Source organism: Leptonychotes weddellii, chromosome 3 (assembly GCF_054177405.1).
Source record: "Leptonychotes weddellii isolate Sample4059 chromosome 3, ASM5417740v2, whole genome shotgun sequence".
In the NCBI taxonomy this organism is placed as follows: Eukaryota; Metazoa; Chordata; class Mammalia; order Carnivora; family Phocidae; genus Leptonychotes; species Leptonychotes weddellii.
Genome location: NC_138371.1, coordinates 114789360 through 114804856, shown reverse-complemented (window position 1 = coordinate 114804856; position 15497 = coordinate 114789360). Strand labels below are relative to the sequence as shown.

Below are 15497 nucleotides of genomic sequence, written 5' to 3'. Positions count from 1 at the left end.
TCACTCCAGTCTCACTCGTCTCTCCGCACTCATGCTCACCCGGCCTGTGACTGAGCATTTTTAACTCTGGCATACGACCCTGTGTGGAGTCTCCAAACCCTGCAGAATCATGCTGTGGGCTCACGTGCTGCTCCTCCCGTGGGAGGAAGGGGAGTCTCCTCCGATCTGCCGCTTGTTGGGTCCCTGCTGGAGGAGCAGTGGCCCGACTGTGCCGCAGATCAGGGTTTATGGCAACCCCGAGCTGAGAGCCCACTCCTTGTTTCCATCTGTGCAGCCAGCCTCCCTGCTCTGATACCTGGGAGCTCTGCCACACTCAGGCACCCGCAGTCTTTCTGTGACCCCGAGTGTCCCGAGACCACACTGTCCCAGCGAGGGTTCCGCGTCCTCCCCCTCCCCCCGTTTAGCCACTGGAGCGTTGTCCCTCAGCAGAGCCCACTTCTAAAAGCTCCGATTTTGTGCTCCGCTGTGCTATCACTTGCTGGTAGTGGCTGACGGAGGCTCCCTTCCCCTGCCATCTATCTTTCTGAATATCTCCTCGGATTCACTTCTCCCCATCTCCTGCCTTCCAGAAAGTGGTTGCTTTTCTGTTCAGAGAGTTGCTGCTATTCTTTTCTCAATCTCCTGTTTAGTTCGTAGGTGTTCAGAATGGTTTGATACCTGTCTAGCTGGTTTCCTGGGACCAGATGAAATTTAGGTCTCCTACTCCTCTGCCTTCTTGCTCCTCCCCCTTTCCTATGAATTCTTATTTTTTTTTTAAAGATTTTATTTATTTATTTGACAGAGAGAGAGACACAGCGAGAGAGGGAACACAAGCAGGGGGAGTGGGAGAGGGAGAAGCAGGCTTCCGGCAGAGAGGGAGCCCAATGCAGGGCTCGATCCCAGGACCCTGGGATCATGCCCTGAGCCGAAGGCAGATGCTTAATGACTGAGCCACCCAGGCGCCCCTCCTATGAATTCTTACTACAGGTTTTTTTTTTCTTCCTTCTTTTATAGATCTATTTTCGAGTCTTAATTAAATGCAGACCTCAGAAGTACACACTATCATATGCGTGCACAGTTTCCAACTTTCCTCCCATTTCTTTTAAAATATGTCAAAGATATCAAGCAACGTTTGGGCTCTTTGGTATTAAAAGGCACTTGCCTATCATATATAAAGGATATATTGAGGTACCAAGGATAGAGAACAGAAAAGTTAATTTTCCTGTAACTATTATGACCTTCACTGAGATCAGTTCGTTCTTTCAACTATGCATTCATTTTTTCATTCATCAGTTTTATCAAATATCAATGTTATGACCAAAAGCAAACTCCCATTGTTACTCCACATCTTATTATCTGGCTAATTAAGTGGCTAACTCTATTAATTATCTCAAGTTAATGGTACCACAACCAATTTAAGTGAAAAATTGGAAACCATCTTATACTCCCCTTTTCTGTATCATTACTTCCAGTCAGTTCTGTTAATTAGTCCCTATCCCCCTTCTTTTACATTACCAATGCCTTTGTCTTAATTTAGACTTTTATATTACCTGAACCTTTGTAGTAGTTTTGGCTTTATTTTTAACCACATTTGCCTAACTATCCCACCTACTCACTACTGCCAGTTATTTTCCTAAACTATGAATATGATCATTTCACTTTCCTGCTCAAAATTCCTAGTGATAACCACATTATGCAAAAACAAAGGTCAATTACTAAAGGTGTCCTACACTTCTCTTTACAAGCTGGTCTTTGTTATTGCAGCTAAATCTAAACACGGAGAAAAGTTTTGTCAGGCCTCTGCGCTGTTACGTGAAGGTTTAGGATTCTTCTGCCTGGAATGTTTCTTTTCCTCCTGTTTACGTAACAGTTTGTATTCATACCTTCAAGCTAAATCTTAAGTTTCATTTTACTCTTTTAGTGACTTCTCTGTTAGCCCTCCTTCTCCATTTGTCTTGTCTTTTCCCTCTGCCCTCAGTTGTTTCTTCTTTTGCTCCTGTATCTGTGTTTTAGATATCTGTCATGGTTTTATAATTGTTTTCATGTTTGTTTTTCTGGTGAAACCTCCTTAAGGGTGTGTATGTTATCTTTGTATGCCCACAGTCTGGGGGATACCTGGCATGAAATAGATGCTCAGTAAAATTTTTGAATGAATGAATGACTCTGAGGAATAAATAATGTCAATTCTAGCAGAAAAAAATCTCATTGGGGAAATAGTGGATAAAAAAATAAATAGATATTTAGTTAATGCTATCTTATTTATGGGTGCCAAATATGTATTAGGAACTATTCTTTATAGTTTTCATACATTGTCAATTATCTGTAATATTCACAGTCACTCCACAAAGTAGGCATTATTATTCCTCCTTTTTTAGACATGGAAGTAGGTCCAGAGAGGCTAAATAATTTTCCAGAAGCCATAGAGCTAGTTACCTGGGAACTCCGTTTATATCTGTATGAATTTAAAGTTTGTACTTTCCAGCCCAGCACACTGAATTATCTCATACACAGGAGAAAGAACTCAATAAATATTTGTTAAATAAGTGCTTTTTTCTATATTAGGTATGGTAGTAACTATAATAATACATCTAATATTATTTATCTTAAACTTGTCTTTGGATAGCTGGAAATCCTCCTCTGTTTATAGACATTTATTTACATGTATTCTTTTTAGAAATTTGAAATTTCTAAAAATCTTACTCCAAAATATAAAGACTGTATTTCCTGTGTTACCTAGATGGCATTCTGGTGGAAAATTTTTAAACTCAGTGAAGGTAGTATAGGTAAATTTGAATTCTTAGGCATGTAAACTATAAGATTTTTCTTAAATTTATTTGAAGCTCCCATTTTTATGGCTTCTTCTTGATAATTTTGTAGTATTTAGAAATATGAGTTGTTAAATGACTGACTTTAATGTTTTTTTTTTCCTGCTTTTAATCAGGAAAAACATATATATTGCTTTCTGATCAAGTGAAAGATTCAGTTTGCAATGATTAAAGATTACCTAAAATGAAACAACTTTAAAAAAGACCTGTGTTTTAGGGATTAAATAGTTTGACCTGACATTTTATTTTTATAATTGAGGAACAATGTTGTTTGTGTTATTGCCTTCCATGAGTTGTTGAGTGCACTATTTTTATTTTCTGAATCGAAATGAATTAAATTGAATTTTGTTCAAAGTTTTTCAGACACCTTGAAATAACTAGTATTTTAGTGGTTGAGAATTACTACTATAGACTTAGGTTTTTTAAAATATACTATATGAAATAAATGAATACTGCTTTTAAGTAATTTGGGAAACAAAGTTTGTATTACATATTTTTATTTTGGGGGGGGGAAACTACGTCTTATTTTCCCTCCTTAACCACTGAAGGCATACTTGTTCAAGTATCTGTAAATTTTTTGAATTTTTTTATATTTTAGAAAAATATTTCTGTATTCTCACCTTTAGGTTATTAACTTTCAAAAGAGTAAGGGTTGAATCCACAAATTGTTACAGAACTTAAACCATTCTATATCAAAATATACACTTAAAATGCTTTTGGTTGGCCCTAGTAACTACAAAGTTAGAACTTAATATAAACTCATTCCTTGATTCTTAATGTATATTCACACATTATCAAGTTAAAAATATATAATTATTCTTGGACATAATAAATCTAAATTGTGGAATTGAAATCACCTAAATTTTATTATAAATGTTAAAATGTTTTTCCTGACGGGTCTTTCCTGACCATGCAATCCAAAGTAGACTCCTAGGTTATTCTTTCTCAGTTTACACTGGTTTTATTTTTTCCCTCATAGTAGTCTTCATTATTCGTCATTTTATATATCTTTACTTGTCTAATCTGTGTCTCTTTCATTATACCATGAACTTCAGGAGAGCTGGACCTATGCTTTGTCTGGTCAGACTTGGTTATTTGTGATGCCTGGCAGAATATACATGTAATGAATGAACACAAATATATTGTATTTCCATAATATTTGGATCTTGGTATAGTAGAAGGAGTATCATTCCAGGGTTCAAGGCATTCTAGGTCTGTCTTCATCACAGATTTATTGTTTATGAGTCACTTCTTTCATCTGCAAAATGAGAAATAAGATGGGGAGCTTGAAATAGTAATGTGTAATTATTATTATTCTTTCAAGCATTTCTTGTAGTGTGTTATGAATGTTATGATTGCTTTTTTAGACAATAACTAAACATGACATTAAGGTCTTTAATATTTTTTTTATTTAAGTGGTACATGATCAGCATTGTCCACATTTATAATCGATGGAGGAACAGTGAAATTCGGTGTTATGTTAATGGACAACTGGTATCCTATGGTGATATGGCTTGGCATGTTAACACAAATGATGTAAGTTTTTTTTTTAATTTGTGCTTTAATGTATTTGAGTGTGTGATCTATCATTGTTCATAACATGAATTGTATAATAAAATAGTTTGGTAGAAACTTAATAGTTGTACTTTGAAAGTTTTTTTCTGTTAAATGAATTTTTAGGTCTTAAATTTAATATAATTAAGTTGCTAAAATAGATAATTAGTGGTGAAAAAAAGGAAAATTGCTCAAAAATTATTAAGTATTAGGTCAAAAACATCCATGCAGTATTCTATTCTTTCTAGAATTTCAAGCAGTAAAAACTGTGTCTTGTACCTTATTTGGATGTGAAAGGAAGACTTTAAATAAAGTGATTAAGTATAACATGTAGTCACTATGTCTAGAACAGAGGGAGGAATGGGCAGAATAATGTTAAGAGATAAGGTTAGATTGACAGCAGAGGGTGAAATCCTGCAGGGGCCTTATATGCAAACACAATACCTGGGCTTTCCCATCTTACCCAGCATAAAAATCTTTGGAAGGTTTTGAGCAGACAAGTGATGTAATGCTGGTTCATATTTTAAAAATATCCATCAGGCTGCAGTATTGAGAATATTCTGAAGAAAAAAATGACAGAAGGGAGATCAATTAAATGACTTATTGTAATAATAACAAACATAATACTAGTTTTGACTAGCCTGTTAGTAGTGAGGGAGGTAACACAGTTGGATTCTGGATAGAGAATATCTAGAGTTAAAACCTCAAGAACTCTGTTCTGGGCTTTCTCTTGTCATTATCCTGACATGTTAGAACCAAAGTAAAAGATGTTTTCTAGTACCAAAAGTACTTCCAAACCCAATAATATACGAGCATTCCAGTATACCTCGTTTTATAAAAACTTGCCTCTTTTTAACAAAATTCACCTCTCAGTATTGTCCGCATCTCTCCAGACTTTAATTTACTTAAGAGCAGGGTCTCTTCTTGTTCTCTGTGGTATTCTTTTAAATAGTACTATGTGCAAAGTCCATAGCTTTTTCCCTGAGTCATGGGTTGGAAGAGTACCCCCTGCAGACCATATCTGAACCTTGACCTGTTTTTGCATGACCTGAGAGCTAAGAATCTTTGTTTTGTTTTGTTTTGTTTTTCATTTTTAGAGGTTTTTCTTTTTTTAAAGATCCAGACAAACAAAAATCAAAAAAGATTATATGACAGAAACCACATGTGGCTTGAAAAGGTTAGAATATTTACTGTCTGTTCATTTATAGGACAAGTTTGCTTTTTCTGCCCTGGAAACTCATAGTTGGGCCACAGTCAGTAAATTTTTGAGAATGATTTTGTCAGAATTAGATACACAGATGAAATTCTGCTTCATGTCTGCCTTCCAAAGGGGAGAGTTTTTATTATAGAGTGGAGGAAACCCAAGAGCCTTTGTTGACTGTCACTAACTCTACAGTTATATTTAAAAAGGAAGGAAGGAAGGAAAGAAAGGAGGAGGGAGGGAGAGAAAGAAAGAAAAGAAAGACTTAAATTTTTGAGTTATTTGCAATAGTACACCAAAAAATGGAGAGGCCTGGGCAATAACACATATGTACACATAACATCATGCAGTAAATTCTTCAGTTCCTGTAGTTTTAATTACAGAATGGGTATTTGATGAGGAGTTTTTGTTTTCATAATTCATTCACAAATATTTTGTCATTCTATTGAGGCACCAAAGGGATACCATACATATTTAATGTCTTGCTTTTTAGTGCTAAGGTGTGGAATAATATGTGAGGATGGGGGAAGGAAACTGGGGTGAGATTTTAAGAAGCAGAGATGGGAAGGATCTAGGTAAGTGTGGCTTCTTAAGATCTTCAACTCTCCAGATGGAGAGCACCATACCATCTACTTTAGGTGGCAGATTTCGGTGATCATTATTTTTTTGGTTCTACATAATGCCTGCTCATTGAAGAGAGGGAAGTGATTTTCATAGGGTCCTTGACTTAGTGTGGAGAAATAGAGTAATATATATCCCTGGTGGAGAAATTAGATAGTTTCAAAAATTAGGTCTTATGTGTTTATGGTTAAAATTTGGAATGGTCATTCTCTGATTCAGATAAATTTCTCTCTACATGGACAATTGTTAAATTATTAGAGTTTTAAAATTAGTTTTACTTTTGTAAATAAAATTATAAGCACTTTGCCTTTAAGTATAACATTTCTAAAGTGGTTACATGATTAATGAATAGATGATTATTGTTTGATTTGCTTGTCTATAGATACAAAATATTTAACTGATTTACTTTTTCTAAAAATCTTTAGCTGGCCTTTGTTATTTAAATACTCCATAAAGTCTTAAGTGATGCTTTCTTCTGTTATTATTGTTATGTTTTAAGGTATTCATGACAGTGAAGGCAGGTATCCTTAAATATTTTATCATTACAAAATAATACATTGATTTTTTTATGACTTTTTAAAAATAGAGCTATGACAAGTGCTTTCTCGGATCTTCAGAAACTGCTGATGCAAATAGGGTGTTCTGTGGTCAGCTTGGTGCCGTGTATGTATTCAGTGAAGCGCTCAACCCTGCGCAGATATTTGCAATTCATCAGTTAGGACCTGGATATAAGGTAGTAATAACTATCTTATTACAAATTCTGTGGAAAGTTTTATGTGAATTCTATGTGAAATGTGATACAATATAACATATAGTGATAATCTTTCTTCAATGTGATTTAAAAGTTGTCTCTGTTTTTTGGAACTCAGCTGTTATTACAGGTTTCATTTTGTTTCAAAGGTGCTTTTTCTCTTTTTCACTATTTTCCTTTCATGAACTTTGAAAATTCTTTAGACTATTTTCTAATATGAAAGCCATGGCTTTTGTTAACATAACGCTGAAATAATAAATTTTATAAAACCATATTGCTTAATGTGGTACTTAAAATCTCAAATTTTGAAATACATAATGACCAAATGAAATGACCATTATTGTTCAAATTAGAGATAATTTGGAAAGAATAAAGATTTAAAAGGAAAATGGTATAAAATCACATGTGGCTGAAATTAATTCAGTTTTAGTTTTTACTTTTGCTCGTCCTTTACAATAGGCAGAGAAGGTCAGTACAGTAGTGAGTATCTGAATTTTGCAAAATCAATTATTTAATATGATTTATCATACTCTTCTGTTTTTAACTTTCAAAATGAAGACTTATTTAGGCAAGATATTGCATTCACATATATGAATTAGTTTTTAGTGTGCAGTACCCCTGGCTAGGGAAATATGAGTTTTATTTAAATCACATTGGGAGCTGTGACATCCCAAACTGTTTGGAGCTGAGAGAAAATCATGCAGTGTAAGTCAAAGTATTTATAATTCTGAAGAAGTACATGTCTTGCATGGAGGAGCTTTTTTTTTTTTTAATTTAGTGTTTAATCAGTGTGAAGATTGTATTATGAAAAAAGGGGTACTAAAATATTTCTGTTCCCAGTGATTTTAAAATAATCACAATATTAAATGACAATAATGCCGTCATTTTTATGTCAAGGTGAAAATACTTGCTACCATCTTTTGTCCGTAGCATTAATTTTACTATCCCTAGAAATGAATTTGTGCTCATATAGCACTTTTTCTTCTGTGCGTCCTTTGGTTTAGGTCCTAGTTCTGCCATGTATTGGATTTGCACAGGAATGTTTCTGTAATTCAGATTTTTGGATTACTATACATTCTGCCTCCTTTTGTGCTTCTTTGGCTTGGCCTAAAATATTTGAAGTGGCTTTCTTCAAGCACTGCCAGAATGATATTAAATGAGTCAAATCAATGATGCATAATTAAGATAGAAATGAAGAAAAAACAGATATGCAAACTCTAAATCCAATATGATTGCTACAGTGCAATTTTAGAATTGACGGGAGCTTCCTGGCAGGAAGAAAGAAAAGGACTAAATATAAACAAGTTATGTAATTCTCTTATTTAGAAAGGAGCAAACATTGTCTTGAACCACTTTGCAAACTTAGTAATTTGTCATAATGGCTCTTTCTCATCATAGTCTTTTAGAACAAAAGTGAAAATGAGTAGTAACCCTGTGTCACTGTGTTGTATACACAAATACTCATATGATAGAGAATGTATTCCTAGCATCCTAACGTAGTCAGTAGAGTACCTATATCAAAGTCAGAACTTTTAAAAGAGAATACCTCTAAATTTTGGGCATTGCATGAAAAAGTATTAAGTTTTGAAAGTTCCCAGCCTATGGGTATATAGCCCACTGAGCCCCTTGTTTTTTTTTTTTTTTTTTAAAGATTTATTTATTTATTTTAGAGTGGGAGAGAGAAAGGCGGAGGGAGAGAGAGTCCCAAGCCAAGTCCTTGCTGAGCGTGGAGCCCCTGAGGCTCAATCTCACGACCCTGAGATCACGACCTGAATCGAAACCAAGAGTCGATGCTCAACCGACTCTGCCACCCAGGTGCCCCCTGAGCCCTGTGTTATTAATGGAAATAGACTGTAAATCCATGGGTGTATATGTATTTTCTCAATATGTAAATATTAAAAATAGAATTACTATCAGGACAGGCATCTGTAAAAATTTTTGATATTGAAGTTGTTTTCTAGAAATTCAGAGAATGAAGGGAAAGAGGAAAGGATACAAATGAAGACAAGGAAAAAAGCTGAAGTGGTTTGCACATAATAGTCTCAATTTTCTTGGGTAAAGTAGGAGGCAGTCACTTCCTATGAGTTGAAGGGGTAGAGAACTGCAGTGGAACTTTTATGGTGTTCAGGATATAATAACTAGTTGACATTTGGCTTAAATCACAGATGAAGCTGGAATTATTAATTGTTATATAATAATGTATTTATAGTCATTGATGCACGTTATATGGAGCTTCCAATAAGTGTAATTGTTGGTATTCCCTATGATTCTGGGCTTAATGTAGATAGCATGTCAACATCTGGGCCCTGAAATAAAATAAATTAATTCCCCCCAAAATAATGTCCTCAAACAATATATACTATGCAGCCTGGCCTGTGTGATTTTGACTTGCTGACCATTAGAGTATTAGGTAATTTTCTTTCTGTGAATTGTCTGGTTTTGAGCAGTATAGCTTGTCAGTGAATATTTTGTACTTAGTTATTTTAGGGAAACAGTAAATAAAAGGAGGGTATTACTAATCAAATAAATCATTAGATTTGGAAGTAATTTGTAAAACAACAGAATTTCTCATTGTAACTTTGTCTAGTATAGAAAAATTTACTGTGAGTTAAGTGTATTGTGGAGCTCTATTTGATAGGGTTATTCAGTGTCTACAAGATTATAAAGTCTTATACATACAGTGGCCTTTTGACATAAACTTGCAAAACAGATTTTAAAGTTTTGATATTTTATAATTGTTATTAGACATTTCCTAATTATCTTATAGCCTCTTGTGGCGAGTAGTTCATCTCCATTGCTAAATTTTTCAATATTAAGTTTTGTGTTTTGTCCTCCATTCAAGAAAATGATAGCCTAATGATTCTTTATCAGTTTATTATATTATGATAAAGATCTAACTGATACAGAGAAAATGTATGGAACAGCCTCCAAAATTAAAAATCACTTTGGAGGAGCTCCTGGGTGGCTCAGTTGGTTAAGTGTCTGCCTTCAGCTCAGGTCATGATCCCAGGGTCCTAGGATCAAGCCCCACATCATTGGGCTCCCTGCTCAGCAGGGAGTCTGCTTCTCCCTCTCCTTCTGCTCCTCCCCCTGCTTGTGCACGCATTCGCTCTCTCTCTCAAATAAATAAATAAAAATCATTAAAAAAATCACTTTGGAGGTTTTCTGATACTTGCTTGGATAGGCAAGCTCCTAAAAAAGTGATATTCCCATAATAACCTCTTAAAATTCTGCACATTATACAGAAAACAACTATGTGAGGGCTCTAAAGACTGAATAAATGCCATCAGGTTTTAGAGAGGTGTCAAAACATGAAACAAGTGGTCAGCATGGGCTGAATTCTCCATTTTTTACTCTGATAGTAAAACTTTCTGGCCAGAAAAATTAACGTAGAAAGTACTTGGCCAATCAACATCACATGGAGATTAATGGGCAACCTCAGAAAAGAGACAGCCAGAGAAGAATCTGTATTCTGTATTTTAAAAAAACTCAGCTTCAGTCTCTGACCAACTCCTGAAACCATGGTGATCATGACAAACTGATAATAGATTGTAAATAAGGCTTCAAGAACTGAACTGAGATCTGAGATACCATACATAGGAGGTATGACAGTCTGTAATTGTATCTAAGCAAGAAAATGACCCCACGAAACAAAAATACTTTGCAGAACAATATGGTCTCTACAGAATAATTTTCACCATGTCCAGCATATAATCCAAAATTGCTCATCCTATGAAAAGCCAGGAAAATGTGACTTATTCTCAAGGAAAGGGAAAATCAGCACACACCAACTCCCAGGTAGCCCAGAATCATGGAATTATTACGTGAGCACTTTTAGGGAGCTATTATAACTAGTGAGGTAAAAAAAATTTGCTTGTAATGAACTGGGAATTATCAGCCACAAAATTTTTAAAAAGTGGAAATTTTAGAACTGAAAAATACATCTGAAGTTAAAAAATCCACTGTATGGGTTTATTATTAGCAAAATTGATATGATAGAGAAATAAATAATCTTGGATATAGTTTGACAGAACCATTAGAAGAGAGAGAAAAGATTTAGGGGGGAAAGAAGAAAACCATAGAGATGTATGGGGTGGTTTTGAAATGTCATATGCAATGTATAAGAGAAAGGCCCAGAAAAAATATATGAGGAAATAATGGTAGAGAACTTCCCAAATTTCATAAAACAAACAAACAAACTTATATTTATAGATTGAAGGAACTATGTAAACTCCAAGGCAAATAAAGTCAGGGGAACCCAGGGAAACCATAGAGCTGGAGCAGAACCGAGAACCCAGAATTCTGAAGAAAGAAACTTGGATCATTAAGAATGAATGAATGAAAACATTCAGAATGATAAATATATGGATAAATAAAATATCTTTTCTCTTACTTTCTTTAAAATGTATACTACTGATTAAAGCACAAATTATTATACTGTCTTTTATTGGTTTAAAATATACATAAATTTAATATATATGGCAGCTCTAATAGAAGATTCTGGGAGGGGATATAAATGCAAACTTTTCATATTTTAAAAAATATCTGTGGGATATAAAAATGTTGACTGAACTTCAGTAGCCAAAATGAAATTAACAAATTCAAAGTCATATATCTTTTCTTGAAATGTTAAGTATCCAGTATTTAATTTCCCTGTGCTATATAGACTTCTTTTTGAAATGAAAGATAACATATATTCTACATATACTCAATGGAAAGGAGAAACAAAATAAATTAATGCAAGTTAATGGAGAGAAGGTAAAATAGATAGGAGTAAGAGGCATTCATTGATTCATCCATTTATTCTTTTAGTAAATATTATTAAATATTGTTTATTGGCACTGTTATTCTAGATGTTCTGGGTGCTAGGGATATGACAGTGAACAAAACAGACAAAAATCCATGCCTTTATTGGGGAGAAGGAGAATGTACATTATCATGGGAGGGGACAGACAAAAACCAAAAAAAACAGATAGTGTGCTAGATGGTGGTAAGTGCTATGGGAAAAATAAAGCATGTAAAAATGATGGAAAATGTGGACTGCAGTTTTTATAGAGTGATAGAGGAGATGGCACTAAAGACTTCAAGGAGGTGAAGTTGATGTCAATCAGGTGAATATTTGGGGGAGAGCTTTCAGGGCACATGGGACAGCAAGTATAAAGGCCACTTAATAGGCTCTTACTTGATTGGTGTAACAATCACTGTGTTTCACTGTGACTAGGATAGAGGGAGTATAGACAAGGCTGATAGCCGTAGAAAATAGTGGAATTTGGTTGGAGTTTTGATAAGCTATACCTAAAATACTCTAAGAGGTCAGGTTTTGCATATATTTTGGAGGTAAAGCCAGTAGCATTTTCTTTCCCTAGGAATGTGCGCTAAAGGTACAAGAGAAGATTCAAAGGTGACCCAATTATTTTAGTCTGAACAACTGAACTGCTGGGTTTTTTATTTACTAAGATAGGAAAGATTTGGGAAGACCAAATTTTGGGGAGTAAGGTCAGGGTTTGGTTTTGGACATATGTTTGAGAGGTCAGTTAGACATCTAAATGGAGAAGTGATATAAACCTGCAGTTTGGTGGGGGGAAGTCTAGGTTGGAGATGGAACTTTAGCATTGGTAAGGTATAGAGAGGATTTAAAGCTATGAGACTGGATTTAGATACCAATGAAGTGAGTTCGGAGATAAAAGATGACTGAGTAATGGCTCCTTGGAAAAGCCAAAGTTTGCAGGTTGTGGAGATGAGAAGGACCTAGTAAGGGAAAATTAGAAGGAGAGCAAGGGAGTAAGAGGAAAATGCCGGAGAACAGGAAAGTATGGTGTCCTGGATGTTTTTAAAGTAAGAGGAGGTGATTAATTTTCAAATGCTGCTGACAGGTTAAGTAAATTCAGGACTGAGAAATGGCTATTGGATTTAGCAGCATGGCGGTCATGGGTGATCTTGATTATCACCTTACAGTTAGTTGAGATGGGTGAAAAGTCCTTTATTTAATGAAGACAGTAGTATTTTTTTTCAGAATTGAAAGAGAAACATTAATTTATGATTGAAAGTATAGTTGTTTAGTTTTGCTTGTATCGTTCTAATACATTGCATAACAAGACTTTCTCTCTCTGCCTTTATAATATTCTGTAACTCCCACTTCCATCGTTTTGTGCTTTTGAAGAACTGTTTATATGTAGCTGTTTTCTTCTGGTCTCCTGATTATTTGCTTTTACTGTAGTATACATTTATTTATGCTCAATATATTTGTAAATAAAAATTTATAGAAAAACCTCTGAGTAATATGTACTTATGTGCACATGAATATGATTATGTAAACTTTCTCTGCAAAATAGTGAAGCCTTATTTTTAAACTGTCATACTTTAAATGATTTTTCATTTTAGTCAGTATCTTTAGGATAATATGAACATACTCAAAGTATGCTACCATTTTTCAAGTTAGTTGCAGTTCTTTTGGAATTGCTTTTGAAGGGTCAGTTTTTTTTTTTTTTTTTAAAGATTTTATTTATTTATTTGAGACAGAGAGAATGAGAGACAGAGAGCATGAGAGTGAGGAGGGTCAGAGGGAGAAGCAGACTCCCTGCCGAGCAGGGAGCCCGATGCGGGACTCGATCCCGGGACTCCAGGATCATGACCTGAGCTGAAGGCAGTCGCTTAACCAACTGAGCCACCCAGGCACCCTGAAGGGTCAGTTTTTAAGTGACACAAGAAAACAGTTCTCATTACTTTAGAGCTATGCTATATTTTTGATAATAGATCGTTTTGTGACACCTATTAATTCATCAGACATGGCTTCAAGTTGTTTTTCTTTTTCCAAAAATTAAATCCATCCCTTGAGGATGACAGTTTGCCTTCAAAAATGTAATTTAAAATGCTGCGGAGTTCAATCAATAGTGGAAGTGGAGAGCGGATCCCAGAGAGCCCTGAGCAGCTCTCCTGTCCACCTTCTCCTCACCAAGAACCACCACTGCTGCTGCTGGCTCCACTCACCATCACTGCAACCTGGAGCAGTGAGGCCGAGATCTAGCCTCAAAGTGAGCGGCAGCAAGGGTGGCCTCATATTGGCAGTGCCTGAAGAGTCAAGTTCATCACAAGGAAGTTTTTGGGAACAGTAAAATGGTTCAGCGTGAGAAACAGATATGGTTTAATCAACAGGAATGACACCAAAGAATATGTATTTGTACACCAGACTGCCATAAAAAAGAATAACCCCAGGAAGTACCTTTGTAGTATACAAGATGGAGAGCCTGTCGAGTTTGATATCATTGAAAGGATAAAAAGGGTGCAAGGCAACAAATGTTACAGGCCCTGGTAGATTTCCAGTGCAAGGCAGTAAATGTGCAGCAGGTTGTAATCTGCTAAATTATGAACACTATCCATGTTGCAGGGGTCCTCCATGCAATTATTAGTAGAATTTCCAGAATAGTGAGAATGGGGAAAAGAATGCAGGATCAGAAAGTGCTCCTGAAGGCCAGGCCCTAATGCAGGCCATGGTGCCCACTTTACTACGTGTGGAAACCCAATGGGTTTTGACCAGAGTATTCCAACCTTCCTGTGCGGGGAGAAGTGATGGAGGGTGCTGACAACCAGGGTGCAGGAGAGCAAGGTAGACCAGTGAGACAGAATATGCATTGGCGTTATAAATGACCATTCCACAGGGGCCCTCCTTGCCAAAGATAGCCTAAAGAGGATGGCAGTGAAAGAGATAAGGAAAATCAAGGAGATGAGACCCAAGTTCAGCAGCCACCTCAACATCTGTACTGCTTCAACTTCCATTACCACAACACAGAAGCCCAGAAAGCCCTAAGTGATAAGATGGCAAAGAGACAAAGCTGCTGGTCCACCAGTGGAGAATTAGTCCCCTACCAAGGCTGTGTAGGGCTGAGTAAATGCAGGCTTACCATCTCTGCTATCATCTTACCATTGGTTTAATCATCCAACAAGAGGAAGTGAATACGAAGTTGCTGCAATAGAAAATAACAGAAGGTTGGAGCTGAAGATTTCAAGTGCTTAATTTTTGTTCATTGACCAGATAATTAAAACTTTCTGCATATCTCTGCAGACTGGAGTTTTTACTATCTTTACCTAAAGATGTCTCTTTTTTGATAATGGCAAACATTTTTTTTTTAAAGCCTTGTTTTCCTCAATACACTTATAAAGGTTTTTAAATTGTCTCATATCTGGAAAAGTTGAGATTTTTAAGAACCTCATTTTTAATTTGTAATAAATGTTTACAACTTAAATTTTTTTTCAAAAAAGCCAGCAAACTGCAAGCACCTGTTAATAAAGATCTTTAAAAATGCTGTAAATTCTGAAAATGTTTTTAAAAATCCTAGATATAAGGAATGCTTTGAATAATAGACATTCTATTATTTCTAAGGTGATTCTTTTGGAAAATATACCACTTGTGATCATATTTGTTTAGCTATATTTGCTTTAAAATATCAAACTCAACACCCAAAGAACAAATGATCCAATCAAGAAATGGGCAGAAGACATGAACAGACATTATTCCAAAGAAGACATCCAAATGGCCAACAGACACATGAAAAAGTGCTCAACATCGCTC

General features: G+C 35.4%; 1 protein-coding gene and 1 long non-coding RNA gene across 4 annotated transcripts in view; one reads left to right on the top strand and one right to left on the bottom strand.

Moving 5' to 3' along the window:
- Positions 1-15497, bottom strand: part of NBEA (neurobeachin) — a 609173-nt gene that overhangs the window by 502085 nt on the left and 91591 nt on the right. The window lies entirely within an intron of this gene.
- LOC145720618 (uncharacterized) lies at positions 2991-13532 on the top strand. Of its 3 annotated transcripts, none has more exons than XR_014143706.1 (3): positions 4194-4340; positions 6767-6913; positions 8602-13532. It is a non-coding gene; the product is annotated as an uncharacterized LOC145720618 (long non-coding RNA). The 3 variants fall into 3 exon arrangements; XR_014143707.1 differs by having other exon boundaries at positions 8583-13532; XR_014143705.1 differs by lacking the exon at positions 8602-13532 and having other exon boundaries at positions 2991-4340; positions 6767-8198.